Source organism: Anopheles funestus, unplaced genomic scaffold (genome assembly GCF_943734845.2).
Source record: "Anopheles funestus unplaced genomic scaffold, idAnoFuneDA-416_04 scaffold_34_ctg1, whole genome shotgun sequence".
Taxonomy (NCBI): domain Eukaryota; kingdom Metazoa; phylum Arthropoda; class Insecta; order Diptera; family Culicidae; genus Anopheles; species Anopheles funestus.
The window spans coordinates 7360-23143 of NW_026045362.1; positions in this window are offsets into that span (position 1 = coordinate 7360).

Consider the following 15784-nt stretch of genomic DNA (forward strand, 5'->3'; position numbering starts at 1 on the left):
CAAGACACCTTAGCCGAGACACATTAGCCAAGACACCTTAGCCGAGACACATTAGCCGAGACACTTAGCCAAGACACCTTAGCCAAGACACCTTAGCCAAGACACCTTAGCCAAGACACCTTAGCCAAGACACATTAGCCAAGACACATTAGCCAAGACACCTTAGCCAAGACACCTTAGCCGAGACACATTAGCCAAGACACCTTAGCCAAGACACATTAGCCAAGACACCTTAGCCAAGACACCTTAGCCAAGACACATTAGCCAAGACACCTTAGCCAAGACACCTTAGCCAAGACACCTTAGCCAAGGACACCTTAGCCAAGACACCTTAGCCAAGACACCTTAGCCAAGACACCTTAGCCAAGACACCTTAGCCGAGACACCTTAGCCAAGACACCTTAGCCAAGACACATTAGCCAAGACACCTTAGCCAAGACACCTTAGCCAAGACACCTTAGCCAAGACACCTTAGCCAAGACACCTTAGCCGAGACACATTAGCCAAGACACCTTAGCCAAGACACCTTAGCCAAGACACCTTAGCCAAGACACATTAGCCAAGACACCTTAGCCAAGACACCATAGCCAAGACACCTTAGCCGAGACACTTAGCCGAGACACATTAGCCAAGACACCTTAGCCAAGACACCTTAGCCAAGACACCTTAGCCAAGACACATTAGCCAAGACACATTAGCCAAGACACCTTAGCCAAGACACCTTAGCCAAGACACCTTAGCCAAGACACATTAGCCAAGACACCTTAGCCAAGACACCTTAGCCAAGACACCTTAGCCGAGACACCTTAGCCAAGACACCTTAGCCAAGACACCTTAGCCAAGACACATTAGCCAAGACACCTTAGCCAAGACACCTTAGCCAAGACACCTTTAGCCAAGACACCTTAGCCAAGACACCTTAGCCAAGACACCTTAGCCAAGACATCTTAGCCAAGACACCTTAGCCAAGACACCTTAGCCAAGACACCTTAGCCAAGACACCTTAGCCAAGACACCTTAGCCAAGACATCTTAGCCAAGACACCTTAGCCAAGACACCTTAGCCAAGACACCTTAGCCAAGACACCTTAGCCAAGACACCTTAGCCAAGACACCTTAGCCAAGACACCTTAGCCCAGACACCTTAGCCGAGACACTTAGCCAAGACACCTTAGCCGAGACACATTAGCCAAGACACCTTAGCCAAGACACCTTAGCCAAGACACCTTAGCCAAGACACCTTAGCCAAGACACCAAAGCCAAGACACCTTAGCCAAGACACCTTAGCCGAGACACATTAGCCAAGACACCTTAGCCAAGACACCTTAGCCAAGACACCTTAGCCAAGACACATTAGCCAAGACACCTTAGCCAAGACACCATAGCCAAGACACCTTAGCCAAGACACCTTAGCCAAGACACCTTAGCCCAGACACCTTAGCTGAGACACATTAGCCAAGACACCTTAGCCAAGACACCTTAGCCAAGACACCTTAGCCAAGACACCCTTAGCCGAGACACATTAGCCAAGACACCTTAGCCAAGACACCTTAGCCAAGACACCTTAGCCAAGACACCTTAGCCAAGACACATAGCCAAGACACCTTAGCCAAGACACCATAGCCAAGACACCTTAGCCAAGACACCTTAGCCAAGACACCTTAGCCCAGACACCTTAGCCGAGACACATTAGCCAAGACACCTTAGCCAAGACACCTTAGCCCAGACACCTTAGCCGAGACACATTAGCCAAGACACCTTAGCCAAGACACCTTAGCCAAGACACCTTAGCCAAGACACCTTAGCCAAGACACCTTAGCCAAGACACCTAAGCCAAGACACCTTAGCCAAGACACCTTAGCCAAGACACCTTAGCCAAGACACCTTAGCCAAGACACCTTAGCCAAGACACCTTAGCCAAGACACCTTAGCCAAGACACCTTAGCCCAGACACCTTAGCCAAGACACCTTAGCCAAGACACCATAGCCAAGACACCTTAGCCAAGACACCTTAGCCAAGACACCTTAGCCCAGACACCTTAGCCGAGACACATTAGCCAAGACACCTTAGCCAAGACACCTTAGCCAAGACACCTTAGCCAAGACACCTTAGCCAAGACACCTTAGCCAAGACACTTTAGCCAAGACACCTTAGCCAAGACACCTTAGCCAAGACACCTTAGCCAAGACACCTTAGCCAAGACACCTTAGCCAAGACATCTTAGCCAAGACACCTTAGCCGAGACACCTTAGCCAAGACACCTTAGCCAAGACACCTTAGCCAAGACACCTTAGCCAAGACACCTTAGCCCAGACACCTTAGCCGAGACACATTAGCCAAGACACCTTAGCCAAGACACCTTAGCCAAGACACCTTAGCCAAGACACCTTAGCCAAGACACTTTAGCCAAGACACCTTAGCCAAGACACCTTAGCCAAGACACCTTAGCCAAGACACCTTAGCCAAGACACCTTAGCCAAGACATCTTAGCCAAGACACCTTAGCCAAGACACCTTAGCCAAGACACCTTAGCCAAGACACCTTAGCCAAGACACCTTAGCCAAGACACCTTAGCCAAGACACCTTAGCCCAGACACCTTAGCCGAGACACATTAGCCAAGACACCTTAGCCGAGACACATTAGCCAAGACACCTTAGCCAAGACACCTTAGCCAAGACACCTTAGCCAAGACACCTTAGCCAAGACACCTAAGCCAAGACACCTTAGCCAAGACACCTTAGCCGAGACACATTAGCCAAGACACCTTAGCCAAGACACCTTAGCCAAGACACTTTAGCCAAGACACCTTAGCCAAGACACCTTAGCCAAGACACCTTAGCCAAGACACCTTAGCCAAGACACCTTAGCCAAGACACTTTAGCCAAGACACCTTAGCCAAGACACCTTAGCCGAGACACATTAGCAAAGACACCTTAGCCGAGACACATTAGCCAAGACACCTTAGCCAAGACATCTTAGCCAAGACACCTTAGCCAAGACACCTTAGCCAAGACACCTTAGCCAAGACACCTTAGCCAAGACATCTTAGCCAAGACACCTTAGCCAAGACACCTTAGCCAAGACACCTTAGCCAAGACACCTTAGCCAAGACACCTTAGCCAAGACACCTTAGCCCAGACACCTTAGCCCAGACACCTTAGCCGAGACACATTAGCCAAGACACCTTAGCCAAGACACCTTAGCCAAGACACCTTAGCCAAGACACCTTAGCCAAGACACCTTAGCCAAGACACCTTAGCCAAGACACCTTAGCCCAGACACCTTAGCCGAGACACATTAGCCAAGACACCTTAGCCAAGACACCTTAGCCAAGACACCTTAGCCAAGACACCTTAGCCAAGACACCTTAGCCAAGACACCTAAGCCAAGACACCTTAGCCAAGACACCTTAGCCAAGACACCTTAGCCAAGACACCTTAGCCAAGACACCTTAGCCAAGACACCTTAGCCAAGACACATTAGCCAAGACACCTTAGCCAAGACACATTAGCCAAGACACCTTAGCCAAGACACCTTAGCCAAGACACCTTAGCCAAGACACCTTAGCCCAGACACCTTAGCCGAGACACATTAGCCAAGACACCTTAGCCAAGACACCTTAGCCAAGACACCTTAGCCAAGACACCTTAGCCAAGACACCTTAGCCAAGACACCTTAGCCAAGACACCTTAGCCAAGACACCTTAGCCCAAACACCTTAGCCGAGACACATTAGCCAAGACACCTTAGCCAAGACACCTTAGCCAAGACACCTTAGCCAAGACACCTTAGCCAAGACACCTTAGCCAAGACACCTTAGCCAAGACACCTTAGCCAAGACACCTTAGCCCAGACACCTTAGCCGAGACACATTAGCCAAGACACCTTAGCCAAGACACCTTAGCCAAGACACCTTAGCCAAGACACCTTAGCCAAGACACCTTAGCCAAGACACCTAAGCCAAGACACCTTAGCCAAGACACCTTAGCCAAGACACCTTAGCCAAGACACCTTAGCCAAGACACCTTAGCCAAGACACCTTAGCCAAGACACCTTAGCCAAGACACCTTAGCCCAGACACCTTAGCCGAGACACATTAGCCAAGACACCTTAGCCAAGACACCTAAGCCAAGACACCTTAGCCAAGACACATTAGCCAAGACACCTTAGCCAAGACACCTTAGCCAAGACACATTAGCCAAGACACCTTAGCCAAGACACCTTAGCCAAGACATCTTAGCCAAGACACCTTAGCCAAGACACCTTAGCCAAGACACCTTAGCCAAGACACCTTAGCCCAGACACCTTAGCCGAGACACATTAACCAAGACACCTTAGCCAAGACACCTTAGCCAAGACACCTTAGCCAAGACACCTTAGCCCAGACACCTTAGCCAAGACACCTTAGCCGAGACACCTTAGCCAAGACACCTTAGCCAAGACAACTTAGCCAAGACACCTTAGCCAAGACACCTTAGCCGAGACACATTAGCCGAGACACATTAGCCAAGACACCTTAGCCAAGACACCTTAGCCAAGACACCTTAGCCAAGACACATTAGCCAAGACACCTTAGCCAAGACACCTTAGCCAAGACACATTAGCCAAGACACCTTAGCCAAGACACCTTAGCCAAGACACCTTAGCCAAGACACCTTAGCCAAGACACCTTAGCCAAGACACCTTAGCCGAGACACATTAGCCAAGACACCTTAGCCAAGACACCTTAGCCAAGACACCTTAGCCAAGACACATTAGTCAAGACACCTTAGCCAAGACACCTTAGCCAAGACACCTTAGCCAAGACACCTTAGCCAAGACACATTAGCCAAGACACCTTAGCCAAGACACCTTAGCCAAGACACCTTAGCCAAGACACATTAGCCAAGACACATTAGCCAAGACACCTTAGCCAAGACACCTTAGCCAAGACACCTTAGCCAAGACACCTTAGCCAAGACATCTTAGCCAAGACACCTTAGCCAAGACACCTTAGCCAAGACACCTTAGCCAAGACACCTTAGCCAAGACACCTTAGCCAAGACACCTTAGCCAAGACACCTTAGCCCAGACACCTTAGCCAAGACACCTTAGCCAAGACACCTTAGCCAAGACACCTTAGCCCAGACACCTTAGCCGAGACACATTAGCCAAGACACCTTAGCCCAGACACCTTAGCCGAGACACATTAGCCAAGACACCTTAGCCGAGACACATTAGCCAAGACACCTTAGCCAAGACATCTTAGCCAAGACACCTTAGCCAAGACACCTTAGCCAAGACACCTTAGCCAAGACACCTTAGCCAAGACACCTTAGCCAAGACACATTAGCCAAGACACCATAGCCAAGACACCTTAGCCAAGACACATTAGCCAAGACACCTTAGCCAAGACACCATAGCCAAGACACCTTAGCCAAGACACCTTAGCCAAGACACCTTAGCCCAGACACCTTAGCCGAGACACATTAGCCAAGACACCTTAGCCAAGACACCTTAGCCAAGACACCTTAGCCAAGACACCTTAGCCGAGACACATTAGCCAAGACACCTTAGCCAAGACACCTTAGCCAAGACACCTTAGCCAAGACACCTTAGCCAAGACACATTAGCCAAGACACCTTAGCCAAGACACCATAGCCAAGACACCTTAGCCAAGACACCTTAGCCAAGACACCTTAGCCCAGACACCTTAGCCGAGACACATTAGCCAAGACACCTTAGCCAAGACACCTTAGCCAAGACACCTTAGCCCAGACACCTTAGCCGAGACACATTAGCCAAGACACCTTAGCCAAGACACCTTAGCCAAGACACCTTAGCCAAGACACCTTAGCCAAGACACCTGAGCCAAGACACCTTAGCCAAGACACCTTAGCCAAGACACCTTAGCCCAGACACCTTAGCCGAGACACATTAGCCAAGACACCTTAGCCAAGACACCTTAGCCAAGACACCTTAGCCAAGACACCTTAGCCAAGACACCTTAGCCAAGACACCTAAGCCAAGACACCTTAGCCAAGACACCTTAGCCAAGACACCTTAGCCAAGACACCTTAGCCAAGACACCTTAGCCAAGACACCTTAGCCAAGACACATTAGCCAAGACACCTTAGCCAAGACACATTAGCCAAGACACCTTAGCCAAGACACCTTAGCCAAGACACCTTAGCCAAGACACCTTAGCCAAGACACCTTAGCCCAGACACCTAAGCCGAGACACATTAGCCAAGACACCTTAGCCAAGACACCTTAGCCCAGACACCTTAGCCGAGACACATTAGCCAAGACACCTTAGCCGAGACACATTAGCCAGGACACCTTAGCCAAGACATCTTAGCCAAGACACCTTAGCCAAGACACCTTAGCCAAGACACCTTAGCCAAGACACCTTAGCCAAGACACCTTAGCCAAGACATCTTAGCCAAGACACCTTAGCCAAGACACCTTAGCCAAGACACCTTAGCCAAGACACCTTAGCCAAGACACCTTAGCCAAGACACCTTAGCCAAGACACCTTAGCCCAGACACCTTAGCCGAGACACATTAGCCAAGACACCTTAGCCAAGACACCTAAGCCAAGACACCTTAGCCAAGACACCTTAGCCAAGACACCTTAGCCAAGACAACTTAGCCAAGACACCTTAGCCAAGACACCTTAGCCAAGACACCTTAGCCAAGACACCTTAGCCGAGACACACTAGCCAAGACACCTTAGTTAAGACTCCTTAGCCAAGACACCTTAGCCAAGACACCTTAGCCAAGACACCTTAGCCAAGACACCTTAGCCGAGACACAATAGCCAAGACACCTTAGCCAAGACACCTTAGCCAAGACACCTTAGCCAAGACACCTTAGCCAAGACACCTTAGCCAAGACACCTTAGCCAAGACACATTAGCCAAGACACCTTAGCCAAGACACATTAGCCAAGACACCTTAGCCAAGACACCTTAGCCAAGACACCTTAGCCGAGACACAATAGCCAAGACACCTTAGCCAAGACACCTTAGCCAAGACACCTTAGCCAAGACACCTTAGCCAAGACACCTTAGCCAAGACACCTTAGCCAAGACACATTAGCCAAGACACCTTAGCCAAGACACATTAGCCAAGACACATTATCGAAGACACCTTAGCCAAGACACCTTAGCCCAGACACCTTAGCCGAGACACATTAGCCAAGACACCTTAGCCAAGACACCTTAGCCAAGACACCTTAGCCAAGACACCTTAGCCAAGACACCTTAGCCAAGACACTTTAGCCAAGACACCTTAGCCAAGACACCTTAGCCAAGACACCTTAGCCAAGACACCTTAGCCAAGACATCTTAGCCAAGACACCTTAGCCAAGACACCTTAGCCAAGACACCTTAGCCAAGACACCTTAGCCAAGACACCTTAGCCAAGACACCTTAGCCAAGACACCTTAGCCCAGACACCTTAGCCAAGACACCTTAGCCAAGACACCTTAGCCAAGACACCTTAGCCCAGACACCTTAGCCGAGACACATTAGCCAAGACACCTTAGCCCAGACACCTTAGCCGAGACACATTAGCCAAGACACCTTAGCCGAGACACATTAGCCAAGACACATTAGCCAAGACATCTTAGCCAAGACACCTTAGCCAAGACACCTTAGCCAAGACACCTTAGCCAAGACACCTTAGCCAAGACACCTTAGCCAAGACATCTTAGCCAAGACACCTTAGCCAAGACACCTTAGCCAAGACACCTTAGCCAAGACACCTTAGCCAAGACACCTTAGCCAAGACACCTTAGCCCAGACACCTTAGCCGAGACACATTAGCCAAGACACCTTAGCCAAGACACCTAAGCCAAGACACCTTAGCCAAGACACCTTAGCCAAGACACCTTAGCCAAGACAACTTAGCCAAGACACCTTAGCCAAGACACCTTAGCCAAGACACCTTAGCCAAGACACCTTAGCCGAGACACACTAGCCAAGACACCTTAGCCAAGACACCTTAGCCAAGACACCTTAGCCAAGACACCTTAGCCAAGACACCTTAGCCAAGACACCTTAGCCAAGACACCTTAGCCAAGACACCTTAGCCAAGACACCTTAGCCAAGACACATTAGCCAAGAAACCATAGCCAAGACACCTTAGCCAAGACACATTAGCCAAGACACCTTAGCCAAGACACCATAGCCAAGACACCTTAGCCAAGACACCTTAGCCAAGACACCTTAGCCCAGACACCTTAGCCGAGACACATTAGCCAAGACACCTTAGCCAAGACACCTTAGCCAAGACACCTTAGCCAAGACACCTTAGCCGAGACACATTAGCCAAGACACCTTAGCCAAGACACCTTAGCCAAGACACCTTAGCCAAGACACATTAGCCAAGACACCTTAGCCAAGACACCATAGCCAAGACACCTTAGCCAAGACACCTTAGCCAAGACACCTTAGCCCAGACACCTTAGCCGAGACACATTAGCCAAGACACCTTAGCCAAGACACCTTAGCCAAGACACCTTAGCCCAGACACCTTAGCCGAGACACATTAGCCAAGACACCTTAGCCAAGACACCTTAGCCAAGACACCTTAGCCAAGACACATTAGCCAAGACACCTTAGCCAAGACACCATAGCCAAGACACCTTAGCCAAGACACCTTAGCCAAGACACCTTAGCCAAGACACCTTAGCCAAGACACATTAGCCAAGACACCTTAGCCAAGACACCTTAGCCAAGACACCTTAGCCAAGACACCTTAGCCAAGACACCTTAGCCAAGACACCTTAGCCAAGACATCTTAGCCAAGACACCTTAGCCAAGACACCTTAGCCAAGACACCTTAGCCAAGACACCTTAGCCAAGACACCTTAGCCAAGACACCTTAGCCCAGACACCTTAGCCGAGACACATTAGCCAAGACACCTTAGCCCAGACACCTTAGCCGAGACACATTAGCCAAGACACCTTAGCCAAGACACCTAAGCCAAGACACCTTAGCCAAGACACCTTAGCCGAGACACATTAGCCAAGACACCTTAGCCAAGACACCTTAGCCAAGACACCTTAGCCAAGACACATTAGCCAAGACACCTTAGCCAAGACACCATAGCCAAGACACCTTAGCCAAGACACCTTAGCCAAGACACCTTAGCCCAGACACCTTAGCCGAGACACATTAGCCAAGACACCTTAGCCAAGACACCTTAGCCAAGACACCTTAGCCAAGACACCTTAGCCGAGACACATTAGCCAAGACACCTTAGCCAAGACACCTTAGCCAAGACACCTTAGCCAAGACACCTTAGCCAAGACACATTAGCCAAGACACCTTAGCCAAGACACCATAGCCAAGACACCTTAGCCAAGACACCTTAGCCAAGACACCTTAGCCCAGACACCTTAGCCGAGACACATTAGCCAAGACACCTTAGCCAAGACACCTTAGCCAAGACACCTTAGCCCAGACACCTTAGCCGAGACACATTAGCCAAGACACCTTAGCCAAGACACCTTAGCCAAGACACCTTAGCCAAGACACCTTAGCCAAGACACCTTAGCCAAGACACCTAAGCCAAGACACCTTAGCCAAGACACCTTAGCCAAGACACCTTAGCCAAGACACCTTAGCCAAGACACCTTAGCCAAGACACCTTAGCCAAGACACCTTAGCCAAGACACCTTAGCCAAGACACCTTAGCCCAGACACCTTAGCCGAGACACATTAGCCAAGACACCTTAGCCAAGACACCTTAGCCAAGACACCTTAGCCAAGACACCTTAGCCAAGACACCTTAGCCAAGACACCTTAGCCAAGACACCTTAGCCAAGACACCTTAGCCAAGACACCTAAGCCAAGACACCTTAGCCAAGACACCTTAGCCCAGACACCTTAGCCGAGACACATTAGCCAAGACACCTTAGCCAAGACACCTTAGCCAAGACACCTTAGCCAAGACACCTTAGCCAAGACACCTTAGCCAAGACACTTTAGCCAAGACACCTTAGCCAAGACACCTTAGCCAAGACACCTTAGCCGAGACACCTTAGCCAAGACACCTTAGCCAAGACACCTTAGCCAAGACACCTTAGCCAAGACACCTTAGCCCAGACACCTTAGCCGAGACACATTAGCCAAGACACCTTAGCCAAGACACCTTAGCCAAGACACCTTAGCCCAGACACCTTAGCCGAGACACATTAGCCAAGACACCTTAGCCAAGACACCTTAGCCAAGACACCTTAGCCAAGACACCTTAGCCAAGACACCTTAGCCAAGACACCTTAGCCAAGACACCTTAGCCCAGACACCTTAGCCGAGACACATTAGCCAAGACACCTTAGCCAAGACACCTTAGCCAAGACACCTTAGCCAAGACACCTTAGCCAAGACACCTTAGCCAAGACACCTAAGCCAAGACACCTTAGCCAAGACACCTTAGCCCAGACACCTTAGCCGAGACACATTAGCCAAGACACCTTAGCCAAGACACCTTAGCCAAGACACCTTAGCCAAGACACCTTAGCCAAGACACCTTAGCCAAGACACTTTAGCCAAGACACCTTAGCCAAGACACCTTAGCCAAGACACCTTAGCCGAGACACCTTAGCCAAGACACCTTAGCCAAGACACCTTAGCCAAGACACCTTAGCCAAGACACCTTAGCCCAGACACCTTAGCCAAGACACCTTAGCCCAGACACCTTAGCCAAGACACCTAAGCCAAGACACCTTAGCCAAGACACCTTAGCCGAGACACATTAGCCAAGACACCTTAGCCAAGACACATTAGCCAAGACACCTTAGCCAAGACACATTAGCCAAGACACCTTAGCCAAGACACATTAGCCAAGACACCTTAGCCAAGACACCTTAGCCAAGACACCTTAGCCAAGACACCTTAGCCAAGACACCTTAGCCAAGACACCTAAGCCAAGACACCTTAGCCAAGACACCTTAGCCAAGACACCTTAGCCAAGACACCTTAGCCAAGACACCTTAGCCAAGACACCTTAGCCAAGACACATTAGCCAAGACACCTTAGCCGAGACACATTAGCCAAGACACCTTAGCCAAGACACCTTAGCCAAGACACCTTAGCCAAGACACCTTAGCCAAGACACCTTAGCCAAGACACCTTAGCCAAGACACCTTAGCCAAGACACCTAAGCCAAGACACCTTAGCCAAGACACCTTAGCCCAGACACCTTAGCCGAGACACATTAGCCAAGACACATTAGCCAAGACACCTAAGCCAAGACACCTTAGCCAAGACACATTATCCAAGACACATTAGCCAAGACACATTAGCCAAGACACATTAGCCAAGACACATTCGCCAAGACACCTTAGCCAAGACACCTTAGCCAAGACACCTTAGCCAAGACACATTAGCCAAGACACCTTAGCCAAGACACATTAGCCGAGACACATTAGCCAAGACACCTTAGCCAAGACACATTAGCCAAGACACATTAGCCAAGACACATTAGCCAAGACACCTTAGCCAAGACACCTTAGCCAAGACACATTAGCCAAGACACATTAGCCAAGACACCTAAGCCAAGACACCTTAGCCAAGACACCTTAGCCAAGACACCTTAGCCAAGACACATTAGCCAAGACACCTTAGCCAAGACACCTTAGCCAAGACACCTTAGCCAAGACACCTTAGCCAAGACACCTTAGCCAAGACACCTTAGCCCAGACACCTTAGCCAAGACACCTTAGCCAAGACACCTTAGCCAAGACACCTTAGCCCAGACACCTTAGCCGAGACACATTAGCCAAGACACCTTAGCCCAGACACCTTAGCCGAGACACATTAGCCAAGACACCTTAGCCGAGACACATTAGCCAAGACACCTTAGCCAAGACATCTTAGCCAAGACACCTTAGCCAAGACACCTTAGCCAAGACACCTTAGCCAAGACACCTTAGCCAAGACACCTTAGCCAAGACACATTAGCCAAGACACCATAGCCAAGACACCTTAGCCAAGACACATTAGCCAAGACACCTTAGCCAAGACACCATAGCCAAGACACCTTAGCCAAGACACCTTAGCCAAGACACCTTAGCCCAGACACCTTAGCCGAGACACATTAGCCAAGACACCTTAGCCAAGACACCTTAGCCAAGACACCTTAGCCAAGACACCTTAGCCGAGACACATTAGCCAAGACACCTTAGCCAAGACACCTTAGCCAAGACACCTTAGCCAAGACACCTTAGCCAAGACACATTAGCCAAGACACCTTAGCCAAGACACCATAGCCAAGACACCTTAGCCAAGACACCTTAGCCAAGACACCTTAGCCCAGACACCTTAGCCGAGACACATTAGCCAAGACACCTTAGCCAAGACACCTTAGCCAAGACACCTTAGCCCAGACACCTTAGCCGAGACACATTAGCCAAGACACCTTAGCCAAGACACCTTAGCCAAGACACCTTAGCCAAGACACCTTAGCCAAGACACCTTAGCCAAGACACCTTAGCCAAGACACATTAGCCAAGACACCTTAGCCAAGACACCTTAGCCAAGACACCTTAGCCAAGACACCTTAGCCAAGACACCTTAGCCCAGACACCTTAGCCGAGACACATTAGCCAAGACACCTTAGCCAAGACACCTTAGCCAAGACACCTTAGCCAAGACACCTTAGCCAAGACACCTTAGCCAAGACACCTTAGCCAAGACACCTTAGCCAAGACACCTAAGCCAAGACACCTTAGCCAAGACACCTTAGCCCAGACACCTTAGCCGAGACACATTAGCCAAGACACCTTAGCCAAGACACCTTAGCCAAGACACCTTAGCCAAGACACCTTAGCCAAGACACCTTAGCCAAGACACTTTAGCCAAGACACCTTAGCCAAGACACCTTAGCCAAGACACCTTAGCCGAGACACCTTAGCCAAGACACCTTAGCCAAGACACCTTAGCCAAGACACCTTAGCCAAGACACCTTAGCCCAGACACCTTAGCCAAGACACCTTAGCCCAGACACCTTAGCCAAGACACCTAAGCCAAGACACCTTAGCCAAGACACCTTAGCCGAGACACATTAGCCAAGACACCTTAGCCAAGACACATTAGCCAAGACACCTTAGCCAAGACACATTAGCCAAGACACCTTAGCCAAGACACATTAGCCAAGACACCTTAGCCAAGACACCTTAGCCAAGACACCTTAGCCAAGACACCTTAGCCAAGACACCTTAGCCAAGACACCTAAGCCAAGACACCTTAGCCAAGACACCTTAGCCAAGACACCTTAGCCAAGACACCTTAGCCAAGACACCTTAGCCAAGACACCTTAGCCAAGACACATTAGCCAAGACACCTTAGCCGAGACACATTAGCCAAGACACCTTAGCCAAGACACCTTAGCCAAGACACCTTAGCCAAGACACCTTAGCCAAGACACCTTAGCCAAGACACCTTAGCCAAGACACCTTAGCCAAGACACCTAAGCCAAGACACCTTAGCCAAGACACCTTAGCCCAGACACCTTAGCCGAGACACATTAGCCAAGACACATTAGCCAAGACACCTAAGCCAAGACACCTTAGCCAAGACACATTATCCAAGACACATTAGCCAAGACACATTAGCCAAGACACATTAGCCAAGACACATTCGCCAAGACACCTTAGCCAAGACACCTTAGCCAAGACACCTTAGCCAAGACACATTAGCCAAGACACCTTAGCCAAGACACATTAGCCGAGACACATTAGCCAAGACACCTTAGCCAAGACACATTAGCCAAGACACATTAGCCAAGACACATTAGCCAAGACACCTTAGCCAAGACACCTTAGCCAAGACACATTAGCCAAGACACCTTAGCCAAGACACCTAAGCCAAGACACCTTAGCCAAGACACCTTAGCCAAGACACCTTAGCCAAGACACATTAGCCAAGACACCTTAGCCAAGACACCTTAGCCAAGACACCTTAGCCAAGACACCTTAGCCAAGACACCTTAGCCAAGACACCTTAGCCCAGACACCTTAGCCAAGACACCTTAGCCAAGACACCTTAGCCAAGACACCTTAGCCCAGACACCTTAGCCGAGACACATTAGCCAAGACACCTTAGCCCAGACACCTTAGCCGAGACACATTAGCCAAGACACCTTAGCCGAGACACATTAGCCAAGACACCTTAGCCAAGACATCTTAGCCAAGACACCTTAGCCAAGACACCTTAGCCAAGACACCTTAGCCAAGACACCTTAGCCAAGACACCTTAGCCAAGACACATTAGCCAAGACACCATAGCCAAGACACCTTAGCCAAGACACATTAGCCAAGACACCTTAGCCAAGACACCATAGCCAAGACACCTTAGCCAAGACACCTTAGCCAAGACACCTTAGCCCAGACACCTTAGCCGAGACACATTAGCCAAGACACCTTAGCCAAGACACCTTAGCCAAGACACCTTAGCCAAGACACCTTAGCCGAGACACATTAGCCAAGACACCTTAGCCAAGACACCTTAGCCAAGACACCTTAGCCAAGACACCTTAGCCAAGACACATTAGCCAAGACACCTTAGCCAAGACACCATAGCCAAGACACCTTAGCCAAGACACCTTAGCCAAGACACCTTAGCCCAGACACCTTAGCCGAGACACATTAGCCAAGACACCTTAGCCAAGACACCTTAGCCAAGACACCTTAGCCCAGACACCTTAGCCGAGACACATTAGCCAAGACACCTTAGCCAAGACACCTTAGCCAAGACACCTTAGCCAAGACACCTTAGCCAAGACACCTTAGCCAAGACACCTTAGCCAAGACACCTTAGCCAAGACACCTTAGCCCAGACACCTTAGCCGAGACACATTAGCCAAGACACCTTAGCCAAGACACCTTAGCCAAGACACCTTAGCCAAGACACCTTAGCCAAGACACCTTAGCCAAGACACCTAAGCCAAGACACCTTAGCCAAGACACCTTAGCCAAGACACCTTAGCCAAGACACCTTAGCCAAGACACCTTAGCCAAGACACCTTAGCCAAGACACCTTAGCCAAGACACCTTAGCCAAGACACCTTAGCCAAGACACCTTAGCCAAGACACATTAGCCAAGACACCTTAGCCAAGACACCTTAGCCAAGACATCTTAGCCAAGACACCTTAGCCAAGACACCTTAGCCAAGACACCTTAGCCAAGACACCTTAGCCCAGACACCTTAGCCGAGACACATTAGCCAAGACACCTTAGCCAAGACACCTTAGCCAAGACACCTTAGCCAAGACACCTTAGCCCAGACACCTTAGCCAAGACACCTTAGCCGAGACACCTTAGCCAAGACACCTTAGCCAAGACACCTTAGCCCAGACACCTTAGCCAAGACACCTTAGCCAAGACACCTTAGCCAAGACACCTTAGCCCAGACACCTTAGCCAAGACACCTTAGCCAAGACACCTAAGCCAAGACACCTTAGCCAAGACACCTTAGCCCAGACACCTTAGCCGAGACACATTAGCCAAGACACCTTAGCCGAGACACATTAGCCAAGACACCTTAGCCAAGACATCTTAGCCAAGACACCTTAGCCAAGACACCTTAGCCAAGACACCTTAGCCAAGACACATTAGCCAAGACACCTTAGCCAAGACACCTTAGCCAAGACACCTTAGCCAAGACACCTTAGCCAAGACACCTTAGCCAAGACACATTAGCCAAGACACCTTAGCCAAGACACCTTAGCCAAGACACCTTAGCCAAGACACCTTAGCCAAGACACCTTAGCCAAGACACCTTAGCCGAGACA